The following is a 14,844-nucleotide window of genomic DNA, read 5'->3' on the forward strand; positions in this document are numbered from 1 at the left end:
TACGTGTGACGACCCGTCGGGAGCTCGTGGACGTTAAGTTGTACCGAGTCCGTTCTCTACTGTCTACGCTGTTCCCTATCCGATATTGTTCATAAAAGTTCCATGGATTATGCAGCCGATTATGCAGAGAAAAAGTAATCTTAAATCAATGATAGATATTCTTACATATATAGGCAAGAATGTTATAATATTCGTAGAGGATTTCTTGCTTTTAATTAAGTACGAGTTATACTTACGAATAATACTCGAGTCGGGACTGAAAATCCCTTAAGATTATAATATTTTTGCTTATACATATGAGAACATCCGTCATTAATTTCAGGCTAATTCTTGTTTCTTCAATGTACGTAAAGATCGCCGCAGACTCGCCCTTTGGTCGCACGTGGTCAATTTGCTCTTCTTGTGAAAAAGATGTCGGAACACGCGCCGATAGCTTCAGCTAAGCTTATGTAAGCAATCGAACAGTCATCTCTCTCGCAATTCGGCATGTTCAGACAGCGTCAGCGATTGAAAGCTGCGGTATACCAAGGGCAACCACGTGTGCAAATTTTAATTCTACATCGAGTTTCCAAAGATCGTCTGTTGTGCTCCTTTGACGCTACAAATAACAAGTTATTTCCATTTTCTCCACCTGAAGACTTAAGTTCGTATTCGGAACTCTCTCTTTTTATCAATAAAAGCGCTTTAAATGTGGCTGCTCCGCCAATCAGATGATGGTTTCTAATCCATTTTCAACAAAAGAGAGTTCAGAACACGGGCCTTAATGTAAAAATTTCGACTCGGGATTGGCCGGGCGATTTCCGCGAGGAAATCGAGAGTGGTGCGGCGCGCGCCGTAAAATCCGTGTTTTATAACGTAATCCGCTGTAATAATAATTAAACTCGAAAACGCGAACAATCATCGCGTTTCATCGGCGTATTGCGCCGCGTTACGCGAGCGTCACGCTTATTTCACCCGAGCGCTGCGAGCTAAATGCGCGGAAACGAGCGAGAACACCGGGCCGAAACACACGAAATATATTCAGTTTGTTGAAACTGCCGTTCTCACAAACGTCGGTTTCGGCCGAAATTAAAACGGAGGCCCTGCGCCGGATCCCGCTGGTCTTTGCACGGGGACACAATTGCGGAGCGCGGGCCGGAGTGTGTCGATCAAACTACAGCAAGCTCGGATCTAATATCCATGGAAAACGCGCGGCCGCGCTAGATTACCGATATGTAAATTGCGCCGGTTTCGCAACAAACGGATCATAGACGCGCGCGCGCCAGCCGCGATGCTCGCGTGCTCGATTCATGAATGCGACGCATTCATAATCCTAACGTTGTTAACGTGTAACGCGCGTGACCAAGTCTAATGTAGCGTATAACGAGGCGAACGATCCAACGACGCAATCGATACCACTTGGAGTGACACACAGCCAGAGTATATCCGAAGTGAGTACGAGTGCGAGAGAGAGAGAGAGAGAGAGAGAGAGAAACGGGTCCCTCTCGTCGCTCGGTATCAAGCGAAAATGCCGAGCTGCGGCGACGTCTGTGCGAACGAACAATTACTGGAGAGACATCCGCTATTGATAGATATTATGTAAAAGAACAAAAGAACGTACAAGTGGCACCGACAGGACGGAGCCGTTGCGAACGTGTAACGACCGTTCCGGGACGCGGTGGGCAGAAGCGACGACACACAGAGCCGAACGCTGCCACACGCTTCGCGGGCTCAAGGACGCCGTATGCTAATAATCGATAAGAGAACGACTCGCCAGATAATCGCTCGATTGAAGCCGATATTCCCGGCTAAGACCGAGCACGTTTCGCGGGGAAGGGGGACACGAGCGCGCGCGTGCTGATGCGTACGTTGAAGCGTTGCTTAAGGAGACCCTCGTTCCGCCAATGACCGACGATTTCCCCATTGGCGAGAGAGAGAGGGAGAGAGAGAGAGAGAGAGAACCTATGCACTTCCTCGTTCACCGCGTGCGTACGTACAGACTTTCCCCCGACGCGAAACGCCGGCGCCACGCGGCTCTCGTGATTTTCCAGCAGGCGAGGCTCGGAGCGCGACGAGGCGCCGACGTATCGCGAGGGACGAGTCGAGTTTGGCGACGACTGGATCGGCTGCGAGACGGAACGGTAATAGTTCGCTCGCGAAAAAGAGAGGAGGCCGCTCTCTCCAATATCGAGACCGGAAGGGCAATACCAAGCAATACCCGATGACGTTCCGGTCTCTCTCTTTCTTTCTCTCTCTCCTGTTCCGAGGGTCGTTTCCGGAAAACGGGTCGCGGGGGTTCTCGCAGCGCGTCGCGAAATTAGAAATGTGTAAATTTACGCGCGCACGCCGGACGGAGGCACGAGGCAGCACGCCACTTTGAAGTCACATTAGGCCATAGTGAGTTAAACGCTGTTAAATGTCACGTGTGACGCGACACGCGAGCGGCTGCAGGGAATGCGTGACGTAAAAGCCGGCGCGTCATTAACAGAACGGTGCGCAGAACGGTGAGGGCACGCGTACACGCGGAATAACTGGAAAACTCGCGCGCACTTCCGGCGTGGTGCGTCAGCAAACAGCTGTCCGGCAGCCCTCGCGCGGAGTCTGTCGGCCTATCGGACGACTTCAACACACGTTCAACCGTGACCCCGCAAAAGCGATATGCGCGCGTGATAGGGCCTCGCAAGTGGTCTCTACCTACCCGACAGTCATCATTTAAAGGGCCGATTTGCACTGGTAATCAACGAGCCCTGGTCGACGACGGTGTGTCGGCGCCTTCTTCGCGGAGTCGCTCCCCAAGAAGTACCGTCCTCTCACACACACACACGCACAGACACCGGTCGACCTATCAACGGCACATGGGCGCGTTACGAATCATCGTGACGAGATCACGTACGGACGGGGAATCCCAGTTATCCCGGAGCCTCCACGATGATTCCCCCGCGGATCAATCGACGTTGCTCGATTACCGGTCGGGATTATCGGAGGAGCGCCGTCGTGTCCTCCACGGCGGGCTGATCAGCGCGCAAACAGGCCGATACGAGTCAATAGGTATGTCCCGGCGATCCTTTAATCATCCTTTCGCCCGTCGGCGGTCAACACGATCGCACCGAGAAACACCCCTCGTCCTGCACCGCGGAGTGCCGCGGTTCCTCCGCAGGGATCCGTGATCTCGATCAGAAACCGATACCGCACTCCGAGAGCAGCAACGTCAATAACGACCGTCCCCTCCTCCGTCCGTACCCTTCGCCGATCCTTTCGCACTCGGACGCGTTCTCCCGCACGAGACTCCACTTCCACGATACACGCGAATTATCCTCTCGCGAAATCACACCAGGACTGCTGTCCGCGCGCGCGATCTCAGACCGATGGCACTGTCAACTCTGCTCGCGCCCGCTGCCGACGAAGACGGGACGACGGAGGTCGTGGTGGAGGGAGCGGAGCACTAATTGCGTGAACGCATTCACGGAGAGGGGGGGGGAGGGAGGAGACCACCCGCCACGATCGCCGACGCGAACAGGTGGGCACACGCTCGACAAGTCACGCCGCGTGCGGTACACGCGAGTCTCGACCGCGAGGCTCCGTGGCACCACCGACGGTTACGGGAGAATACGCACGCGTCGTCGCGACGGCTTGACGTCGACTGAGGTGACGCGGGTACGGCGCCTCGCGCCTGTCCGCCCCTGCTTTGCCGCCTCCGCCGCCGCCACCTCCACCACCACCGCCACCTACGCCGCGGTGCTGCCCCGCCGGAGCGCAGAGGCGCCACCGACGCCTCTACCACCCTCACCGGGTTGCCACACTTCGACCCCTCTCCTCCCCGTCCGCCGAGCCTGTGAGCGCGCACCGACGCCGCGCGTCATTCGGCGTCGCTGCAACCACGAGGGCGGACGTCGGCGACGGCAGCGTGATGACGGGCAGGCACGAGAGCGTCGATGGATCATCGTCCGTAATGATGACGAACAGGGATGGCGCAATCGTTTGACCCGAGGCGCCGCGTCCTCTCGCTCCATTGTATCTCGTTGCCGATTGTTAAACGTGCGCGGCAGAGCACGACTGGCGCAGGAGGTGGACAGATATACATTTCTTCCGATTGATGGCTCCCTTGATTGACTCTAATGGTACAGTCCCGATGTGGCAATCCGAATAGCTCGAATCACTCACGCTGACCAGTCGGCGTTCCCGCGCGGCCTTCTGCCGAGTTCAAAATAAGTCACTCTGAAATAAATCGACCGAGCCGCTCGATTTATTTATCGGGTTATTTATTCGTTTACTTATTCAGGTATTTATATCTCGATAATTCGTGATATTTCATTGGCGTTCGAGATTTTCGTCCGTTCCCGTGCCGAAATTTTTAACACCGGTTTAAAAGTCCAACTTGGTTCTACATCAAGTGTTCAAAAGTCTTCCGATCGTGCTCCTTTGGTGCTACAAATGGGGAAGGTTGTTGCAGTTTTTTTTCTCCACTCGAAGAGCGGAGAAGACTTAATATAGAATTTAAAATGTCAACTTGAAATTTTGATCCTATTTTCGACCTGAAAACTCACCATAACGCCTACTTTGATATTCTGAAGTCTAGCGATCTCTTTTGATTCTATTTAACCTACAACTTTTAATAAAAGTCTATAAATTCAATTAGTTATATATAGTTCTACATTCTGCTTTACTTTTTGTAATATAACTAAGCCAAATATTAATCAAAATAATAAACATAGAAATTTTAATATGTTATAAGTTATATATAATTATTAAAGACCTTGTTATTATCACGGATCGTAAAAAGAATTTCTATTGATGTTAACTTAACATCATTATTCAAGTTCTTGTTGGCTTACAGGAATACCTACATATTTTTCATTATTAATAATCACGTGAGCAACAATATTGTGAATAAAAATTGATTCAATATTATTTTATACGTGACATTTATATAAGAAAGTGTTGCTATTAAATATAAAATTATCTCCTTGAATAACCAATAATGAATATATCATTTTAATAAAAAGAGAGAGAGAGGGGGGGGTAAGTTTAGAGAACCCGGTGAGTTTTACGAGATTTCATACTGATGCCCTCTTTAGAACAAGTGACATTTTGTGCGTTTTCCGCCATTTAAAGGCGCTAAGTAGGATTAAAGTTTCCATATAAATTACATAAACTTACATTGAAGAACGAGAGATCAGAACCTACGGGTGTTAGAGTCGAAAGCAGATCTGAAATTTCGACTCCGGTTATTAAGCGCACCTCTCTAATTAGCGCGGAACGGAATGGAGAATTCGAGGGATCCCGATAAACAACGAGTCTTTCGTTAATATCACGACGGCGCAACGACGGCATTACGGCGTATTACGTTCCTTTATATATAAGTGTATATCTTGGAAGAGCGGGGAGCGATAAACTCACGGCCATCATCGCGGATGCAAGCGGGTCACGAGAAATGAGCCAGAGTAAATGAAACCCGCCGACGCCGCTCCGGGTGTAGAGCGACGTCGCCGTTTTCGGGATGGAAACCGCATGCTCTTTCGTCGCTTAAGCGCTGCGTCATTCGTCGTCGTTACCGCCCGGAGGAAAAACGCTGACGCCAGCAAACGCGGCACAACATACGACGACTCCGAACCAGCGGCAAAAGGAGCTCCCGCGCATCCGTTCCGTCGACACCCCCCCTCCCCCCAACCACGTGACCGTCCCAGGCGAGGGTCTCGCGAACGGACGGACTCTTGTCGTGTGCCGCGTCGCGGAGAAACGTCCCGGCCGCTTTGCCGTTTTCACCTGTGACAAGAGCGCGCGTGCGACGGTAATCGTGCAAGAAAACGAGACGCAACGGCGACGTTCCCGGCGACCGTGGTGTGACTTTGCAGCGCGTCCGCGAGAACCTTGAATTACCGGAGAGATACCTGCGTAACAACGACGTCGTCGTCGTCATATGGGCCACCGAGATATTACAAAGAACCGTAATTATGTGGTAGGCGGTTTTTGGTGGCGGCCGCGCGTTCCATTATGACGTTAGTATGCAGCCGCGAATAGCCGGCACTCGGCCATTTGTCACGACTGTCGCAAGTTCGCCCGGTTTAATGCATCCGCGCGCCCCCGAGCCGACCTCGCGCGCTGCACCCAGCCGGCGTCGCCTTTGCCGCAATTTTGGAGTGGCAACGCCGTTAACAGGCGACGTTTCCTTGGGCGCACAAAGCAACGCGCGGCGGTCCGCGGCGTTCTGAGGTTCTCGCGGCCGGGCTTGACTGATGCCTGGTTTACGGTTTGGCTGGCTGCGAAAGGCGCCGTTCGATCGATCCGTCTCTCCGGAACCTACGAGAGATGGATAAGGCGCGACAAGCAAACTCGCGAAATTTTCATCGATCGCCATCAATCTTTCTCTGCTCTATTCTTTTTCTAGTTGTACAATTAGATAATATTTCAATACGTATGTGGGGGCAAGTTTCGTTAAATTCTTACCAAACTCACATTCCGCTTTACAACTTCCCTAATATTAATTATAATATTAATATTTAATGGTATTATAAAAAACATCCGTGCTTCGATTTCTAAAGGCTCTCAAATTCTGCGTTTCCTTGGTTACGAGGAAAAACATTCTGTCATTCGTGGAAATTCGTTTCTCATCGATATCATCGACGTCATCGTCGTCGTCACAGTCGTCGCTCTGCATATGGCCCGTTCGTTTAGATTAATTCGATTAAGCCGGCGTGACGTCGATAAAGATTCCTATCATAAAACGATTATGACTGGTCGTGCGCGACAGGACTTATCGGCCATATCGCAAATTCGCGTAAATCGATCCGCAGACCGGCCGCTGCCGCATTAGTGCGATTAGATTATTATTGGCGGCTACAATTCCGCCGATGACTTATTATTATCACACGTGAACGGTGAATTACGAATGATAATGGCCATTAGAATTGTGCCGATAAATAATCGCCGTGTCATATCGAAATAATCTACCATTCGTCCCACGTTGAATTTTCCTAGCGTGCGCGAGGGTCGTTTTCTTCGGCGGCGAGAATATACGAGGTGTTTTCAAGAGGAACGACTCTTAAATCCGGCACGTGACCGGGCCACCGTACTGCCATGTACATCGGTGAAATCGCGAGATGCGCGCGCGAGGAATGTCGATTGTGACGATTAATTCGCATACAATTCGCTGACCGTCTCTCTCCCGCTCGCGAGTCGATAAGCATCCGGACTCTATAATGACCGGGGCATCGCGAGAATTCTCGCTTCCTTCGAGGTCGGCGCTGGGAATTCTTGGCCGCTGCTTACGCAACGGTCGCGCCAATTAAGGCACAAATTACGAGCAAGAATTCATAACGATAAATTTCTGCATTGTTACCAAGGATGGTGTGCCGTTAAATACAATGTGCAAAATGTACACATAATGCGCGCACTTGTGCAAAGTTTCGATGAAAAATGAGCCGAGTACGTATGACTGGGCGCGAGCGAGCGCGCGCTGTAATTTTTGTCGTGCACAGTTGTGACGTGATATCGACACCGGCAGCTGCGCAAAGCATCGACGTCGCCGCTTTTGTCATTTGCAGCATCTCGGACTGTGAAATCGACCCGCGCGAAAGTTAAGGTAAACCGTTTCCGATACGCGTAAATTTGCAATGAGCGGCGTCGTCAAAGAGAGAGAAAGAGAAACGTGATGATAATAATTTAAGATATCTCTACTTTCCTTCGGCATGTTCGCGGAGAGCAAACGCGAACGTTTGCAAACCATCGCGAACATGAATATATTGATGGGCGCGTTAACGAGAATTGAAAAGAAGGAGGGCGAAACAACAGGTGAATGTTGCAGGTCTGACAAAAAGCGCAACGGTATCGAAACAATATTTTCCCGAGGTTCTACGGTAGTTCGCGCGCGCGTTTCCATCAGAATCTGCACGATAGCGCACCGCGCTTCTCACCACCCTACCTTCTCTTTTTTATCTTTGGAGAGAAGCTATTCGAAAAATGCAAATGTCGAGCTTCGGGAAGTGGAATAAATAATTGACTAAGCGGCTCTGTGGATATAAAATCAATCGATATTACTAATTGGCCTATGCACAGATATTGCAGTGCGATATAGAAAGTCTCAGTTTTCAAATTTCTCCGCGAACAGCATCGTCCGATCCTTTAGTTCGAGGATGCGCGAACACAGTCATTCTTTTATCACATATGTAAGGAGAGGAAAAATAACGGGACTACGCGGTGGCGCAAGGCGGGAATAGATACGGAAATTCAGAAACTGGTTCTCGCACATTCGTGTCTCTGTTCGCTCTTCGAACGTACTTCGTGTAGGCGCGTTAACGCGAATAGCATTTGCAGGCGCGTCGAAGCGTAAAAGTTGAGCGAAGTAGCACTCTCGATGGTTACCGTTCGCGTTATTTACGGCTTATGAAAGGACGAGAGCGCATTGCCGCGGAGGCCGAGTCGAAAAACCGACTGTTGCGTGTATACGGGACTAAATAATAATAACGTTAGTTACAGCGTTATTTATGATTCGGCAAACTCTCGCGGATGAACGCCGCGCGCGCCGGCGGAAACGAGAGTTCCGAATGCGTAACCGAACGGGGCGATATTTTTCTGCCGAGTATCGATTTTTGTGAATTTCCGCTGGAATCCGGCGCCGATCGCGCTTCATCCCCCGCGTGCGCGCACCTTTCTAACCCCCTAAGAGTGCGCCGCTGACGGCGAAGTTGCCGCCTCGAGAGTGAAACTTTTTAGAAGTTTGCAGCGAGGAGCGGAGATTAGCCCTCGGGAGTTTTAGTTTTTGCTCCACAATGAGTAGAGAATTCAGAAAGGTCTCATTGCGGTGAGAAAAAAAATGGATCGATCGCTCGTTTAGATTTCACCCGTTAAACGGCCGAGAAGGTCAAATGGAAAACGTCGCATCGAGTAATAATGCGACACATACATTATATAAAGTACAATCATAATATTTTTTACACGAGAGTCGATAGCAAAAATAATTATCTCCATAAAATGCAGACACGTTTGTTATTATCGGACGTTCTTATATTTACGTTAATTGTTTTCTCCCGAGTCGAAATTCTGACTCCCCGTTAATCCTGCAAATTCCGTCGAACTTGGAGGACCAATGGAGAATCTCAAGATATAAAACCGTGCAGGCTATTGTCCTACCTTAATGTTTACAGAGGTGCTTACCGTTGTTTTCTCCATGCTAGACCATGAAGTCCAAAGAACTCACTTTAAAAATTATTTAATATTCGATTATCTCAATTTTCTATCCATATTTAACGTTTATTCTAAATTTTAACGAGCAATGTATTAATTATTCTTGTATCAATATAGATCATTAATTATGTAGCTAACCTGATTACTGTAACGTATTTACCACGTTATGAATAACACGTGGCTGTCGCTGGTGATAGGTTACTATAATAGCACAACATATTTTAAATTCAATAACTGTAAACTGCAGGTAGAATATATGAAATAAGCAAATATTAAATAATTAATATGGATCGATAATGGGGACTGATGGATAAATAAATGATAAACCTTTTATGAATCATAATCATTTTTTAACGTTGGTAGCCTCGATGAAATTTGAGGCTCTTGAAAGAGCTGTTGAGAAAAACTGTAAAGGCAAAGATGAGAGGCCAATAATGCTATTTACCAACGGAGATTTAAATTTGGATTCCGTACAATAACAATGAAAAGTAGAAATAAAAACAAGGAATTAGCAATGGTAAATAAGAGACGAGATTGTCGGCCTTAGAAGCATTATTAGACGAGAAAGTTAGTGCATGCGTGATATACGATAGATTTTATGATGTTCATTCAACTGATGCTCATAGCTTTAAATGATCCACGATCTTTGGTCAGGATATAATTAATCATATACTCGTATTCATAGATCGTCATTCGACTGTTTGTATTAATATTTCTTGCAGTACGAAATCGATATAATTTGCTGAATAATCCACGAAATTCACGAAGCTACGACTGTCAGACAACAATCGACTATGAACACCGGCCGGAATTTCGACTCGGGTATCTCATTCTCAGTAAATTCGCCAAACGTCCGTTGACACCGGAAACTTCCTGCGTGATAAATTATTTGACACACCTGGAAATATACGACGTATTGCTGCTCACATCCCGGCGTCCTGCCTTTCGATCCAGCATCCCGCTTCCAGCCGGCTGTTCTGTCGTGAACACTGGGCACTCACTCGTAGCACCGACACTCGCGTAGACTCGGTTCGATCGGGGAAATACGTGTTAATGAACGCGACGCCGTCGAGAGCGCGATTAAATGTTTCAAGAGTCGGCGAAATATTTCAGTCGACCGACGGGACTGTAACTAACGCACCGGCACACGTACGTCGCGATATGTTCGTCGCGCGTCGGCTCGATACGTAATGACTCGGTCACGGAACATACGCGAAAAACCAAAAACAATCGGCGAGACGGAAAAGTCTTCGCCCCACCACTCGCAAACTGCTGTCGCTCGACGATCGATGACGCAATCGTCGGCGGTCGGGAGATTGCAACAAATCAACGTCTCTCAAACGTTCCGCATCTTCAAGGTGGTCGTCAAAGTTATCAGGACAGTACGTAATGGAAATTTTCGCCCGTGGTATTCTACGATCGATGTAGATTATTATTAACGTACGATTATTGATTGACGCTGCGTTTCCGATCGATTCGTGCCTTCGCTATATGGCCATCGAGTGTGTGGCCTTGAAGACAACCAGGAACTGACGATAGGACGAAACACAGGACGCCGGATGTAGCAGCAGTCAACGACGAAGCTTACAACCCTTTCTTTTTCATCTTTCTTTGGAATTTTCCAATTTTACTTCAAGAGATCACGAAAAAGATACATTTTTCGTTTCATTAATTTTTTTAGATTATTTAATATTCTCTTATCGCACATATCCTATCTGCAGTTATGTAAGAATAAGTTGTTTGAATAATGAATATATCGGAATTGAAAATAGAGATTAAATGCAAGTAGGAGATATTGAGGTAATCAAATATTAAATATATGTAATTCTAAAATAAATTCTCCCCGTTTCTTCTTTTCTTATTGATTTACATAGTGATGTATTTCGGGACTTTTCACAATGGTGGAATTAACACGGTTAATGTAGAACCAAAATTTCGGCTCGGACTCCCGGTTTCTTTAATGAAATTTATCACAGCGAGATCATATATTCACGTGCTAAATTCCCGGAGAGAAATCTTCCGAGACCTGAGAATTCCGAAACACTTCGGTAGCCGCGAATCTTATTTGTATCGTAATTAAGACGTAATTGTGTCCGAGCGGAACATAATTTAAACCCTGCTCCGTCGGATATTAATTCTCAAACTCGCCTCCTTTTCACGGTCCGCTTCTAACCACCCCCGGAACGCTCAGATACTATTTTGCGCGGTAAGCGTGTGGCTCTATAGCGGTATTAATCTTTAATTGTATTGTCATGTAGGTGTATTATTACTCGTGCAATAACGTCCGCCGGAACACCGCAGAACCGGCGAACACGGCCGTGGCGCCGGCGTGTTTCGCATTCTAATTGGATTCTCCAGAAAGCTTACGAATTCTCGTTTAGCGTCCACTTCATTACTTCGTTTCGTTATTAATGTTTATTTTACTTCCGTTTCCTGTCGTTTTGTCGTGTCGTGACGTTCGTAAGAAAGCGCCCTTTGTGCCAGCTCCCGAGCCCTTTTTAGCAAAGCGACGCCAGTTCGAACGCTCGCCGGCAATTACGTTAATAATGCAATCTCATTTACGTCAGTCGGGAATTACATCTAAAATAGCTAGCGTAGAACATGGGTTAAATGCGAGAGTAAGCAGATTAACCAGCCGCTCCACCGTACTGTCTTACGTCCCGTCAGACAGTTGACTTGTCTGCCGGTGTACGGGAGGATAGGGGATCGCGATTATTGCAAATTTAATAAATTAATTCTACAAGCGCGCGATGCGCTCAGTTAAAGTGCGGATCGTGTGTCTACGTGACCAGATCGAGAAACCGATAAATTCGGATGCACGAACCATACACGTAGCGATCCGGAAGAGTTTTCCCCCGATGAAGATGCGAAGAGTACGCAATGATTTAATAAAAGAGACGGCATTTATTATCAAGTAAACGCGCAAAATTTTAATTATCGCACTCTAACATTGAGTTTAGCTTGTCGATTCGACCTTTCCGCCCGTGTTCTTTTTCCAACATAATATTCAGAAGAGAAGCAAAATACCAGAAAGACAAAGGCAACGAACGTTGAATATAGTTTTTCTCGTAATAACGTCTCTGATATTTTCTCTCGCATTTAACAAGTTCCGGCAGGTTACGGCCGGTGCGGTGAACGACTACTACTCGAGTTTCCGCGGAAACTTGGCGCATGCAGAAAGTCATCCTGTTCGCGATGTACTAGCCGGCTTCTGGAGCGACGACTTCGACCGGCAGTGAAGTTCGGGTTATCCCGTAGCATTAATTAACCCGGTCGTGGCCCATGGCAAAGGAACAAAAGGCTTCCTTTTCCGTTGCTAGCGAGCAAAAGAGAGAAAGAAGGATATATATACGCAGAGATGAGGAGAGAGAGAGATAGATAGATAGAGAGAGAAAAGCCCGGGCTCTTCGTTTTTTCTCGCGCATGGTTGCACAACGTTGCCGGGGTATACCAAGTGGGCAGACCAGCACCCGTGATTTTCTGGTAGTCTTTTGGTCTTTGTTCCGACCGATTCGTCCGAACCGGTAAAAGTTATTAAAAACGAAAAAGAGAAGGTGAAATAAAAAGTGCGATTCTAGCTGGATTTATCTCGCCGTAAGAAATTCAGACGGAGATTCCGGGGCGAACGGTAATAAAAACAACTTGATTAAAAGGAGCGAGATTAAAGAAAATTCCGCGGAAGGGAGAATTATTGTATTACACGTGCCACGGGTGCAAAAGTGCGTTCAAAGAACAACAATATACGCTTAATACGCGTTTCTTCCTATCGGAGGAATTTCTGCCCTCTTTCTTCCTCTCCTCCTTCCTTCCCTTTTCTTCAATTCTATAAACAGCAAGCGCGGACGGGATTACGCTCAACGCTTTAACAAATCCAACATAATTAGATAGGACGCATTTAAATAAATTGTGGGGACATAAAAAATATGGCGTTACGCGCTCGTGGGAGATAGAAAAATGGTAATGCATTAAAGTACCGCCGAGAGGAGATACCTCGACAAATATACGGATTATAATTTTTATCATGAGGATTTAAAACGCTCAGAGAGAGAGAGCACCCTCCTCTCTCGCGCGCGCGCGCAAGAGAGAGAGAGAGAGAAAGAGGGAGAAAGAGGTAGGGAGGCGGAAAGAGCGTAAAGGAGGGTGGAAGAGAAGGGAGGGAAATCGCTCAACGCGCTCTAATGAATCCGCTTGTTTCTGCGGGGAATCAATCTCGCGGCGGCATATGCGCGGCTGCTTGCGAACCTGCGCATATATCGATATAGATAGCGGCGCATCACGCGCTCCTAGAGCCCGCTTAATATTCATAACGTCTTTCCCCCTTGGCAACTCCAAACACATTTTAATAACATTTTTTATGGGACGCTCGACCTCGACGCCTCAAAAGCGCGCCGGAGCTTCGGCCTTTCCTCTCTGCTCGCGTTTTTCCACGATGGAATATTCTGTCCGACCCCTGACTTCCCTCTCACTCTCTCTCTCTCTCTCTCTCTTTCTCCGACCGGTGCGCCTAAGCATCGCCAACCCTTTCTCGAGCGCGTCTCTGGCTCTCGCGAAAGTCGGCCACGGAGCATCCAACTTTTCCGAAGTCGCGCGCGCGTTGCGGAATGAATCGAAAACGCCCGCGCGCTTCCGGCTGTTTTTGCAACGCGATATCCGAGAAAAACCAAGACGATCATATGCACTTGCGATCCCCCCCCCCCCCNCCCCCCCGGTCTCCCCGTGTCCTCTTTCGCCCTTCTTGCACCCCGGAACCGTAAAAGGCGTGCCTCGCGCGCAACGTCTCCGTGAATACTTCAATCGATTCGCAAGCTCTTTCATGCGCATTCGCGTACAACGCGTACAACCGTCCCTCCGATTTTTCCGGGTATAACGGCGGCTTGCCACTTTCCCGGAAGTAATAAACGAAATAATCGATAAAATACCGCTTGGAATTATCGTCGCGTGCGCGGAGGATCCAAAACAACATAATGCGCTTCGAGTCCTGAATATTGCAATTATTCCGAGCGTAATCCAGTTAGCATTGAACGTACCGATGAAATGCACGGGAATAAGTAGCGACAGGATATCGCACGTTAGGTTCTCGTGAATGTTCGATCGCCCCCTGAAATTACTACAACCCGCAAGTACAGCTCCGAGATTGGTTTTGCCGGTCGCGCACGACTACTTCGGCGCAAGCGCGAGGCGCTTCTTCGCGCGACGAAGATTACGAAAACGCACTTGCGACGGACGACGCGCTCTCACTGTCGGAACAATGTTGGATTATCACGGAGCGGAATAATCCGATCCTCACGACAAGGGAGATCTTACGTGCGTCGGGATTCCCCGCAATCCCCGGTAGTCGCGGCAAACCGCGTTTTTCCCGCACGACGTACCTACACACGCGTCGAGGGGCGAGCCGGGGGAAAGGGTAAATCGGTTTTACATCGCGACTGCATGTCTCCGGCGAGGGAGAGTAATGTAGTGCGCCCGCAACCCACCGTTGGTATGCCGGCACGAGGAGAGAGGGAGAGAGAGAGAGATGAGAAATTAAGTGAACCGTAGTGGATCGCATCGTCGACGAAGACGCACTCGCTTAAGCCGCTCCCGACGCACCCGAGCGCGTGCATTCGCGATGGAAAATAATATTTATCCGAAGAAGCACATACGTCATCCCGCGTCTCCGCCGCCGAATCCCAACCCCCCCCCCCC

The 14,844-nt window shown here is 48.4% G+C and overlaps 1 protein-coding gene across 17 annotated transcripts in view; it reads right to left on the reverse strand.

Annotated features, from left to right (window-relative positions):
• The window catches only part of LOC106742530 (CUGBP Elav-like family member 2), a 575,750-nt gene that overhangs the window by 425,202 nt on the left and 135,704 nt on the right, over positions 1 to 14,844 (reverse strand). For 13 of the 17 annotated variants that reach the window (XM_014615564.1, XM_014615562.1, XM_014615563.1 and 10 more), the window contains exon 1: positions 2,678 to 3,613. The exons of 2 other annotated variants lie outside the window; for them this stretch is intronic. The gene's annotated coding sequence lies outside the window, so the exon portion shown is untranslated. Of the gene's footprint in view, positions 1 to 2,677; positions 3,614 to 10,057; positions 10,257 to 14,844 lie in introns of those variants that run through there. 2 more of the 17 variants (XM_014615560.1, XM_014615557.1) reach the window with 1 other exon arrangement.

The sequence above is a fragment of the Dinoponera quadriceps genome, unplaced genomic scaffold (genome assembly GCF_001313825.1).
Source record: "Dinoponera quadriceps isolate SergipeBrazil2010 unplaced genomic scaffold, ASM131382v1 scaffold113, whole genome shotgun sequence".
Classification (NCBI taxonomy): Eukaryota; Metazoa; Arthropoda; class Insecta; order Hymenoptera; family Formicidae; genus Dinoponera; species Dinoponera quadriceps.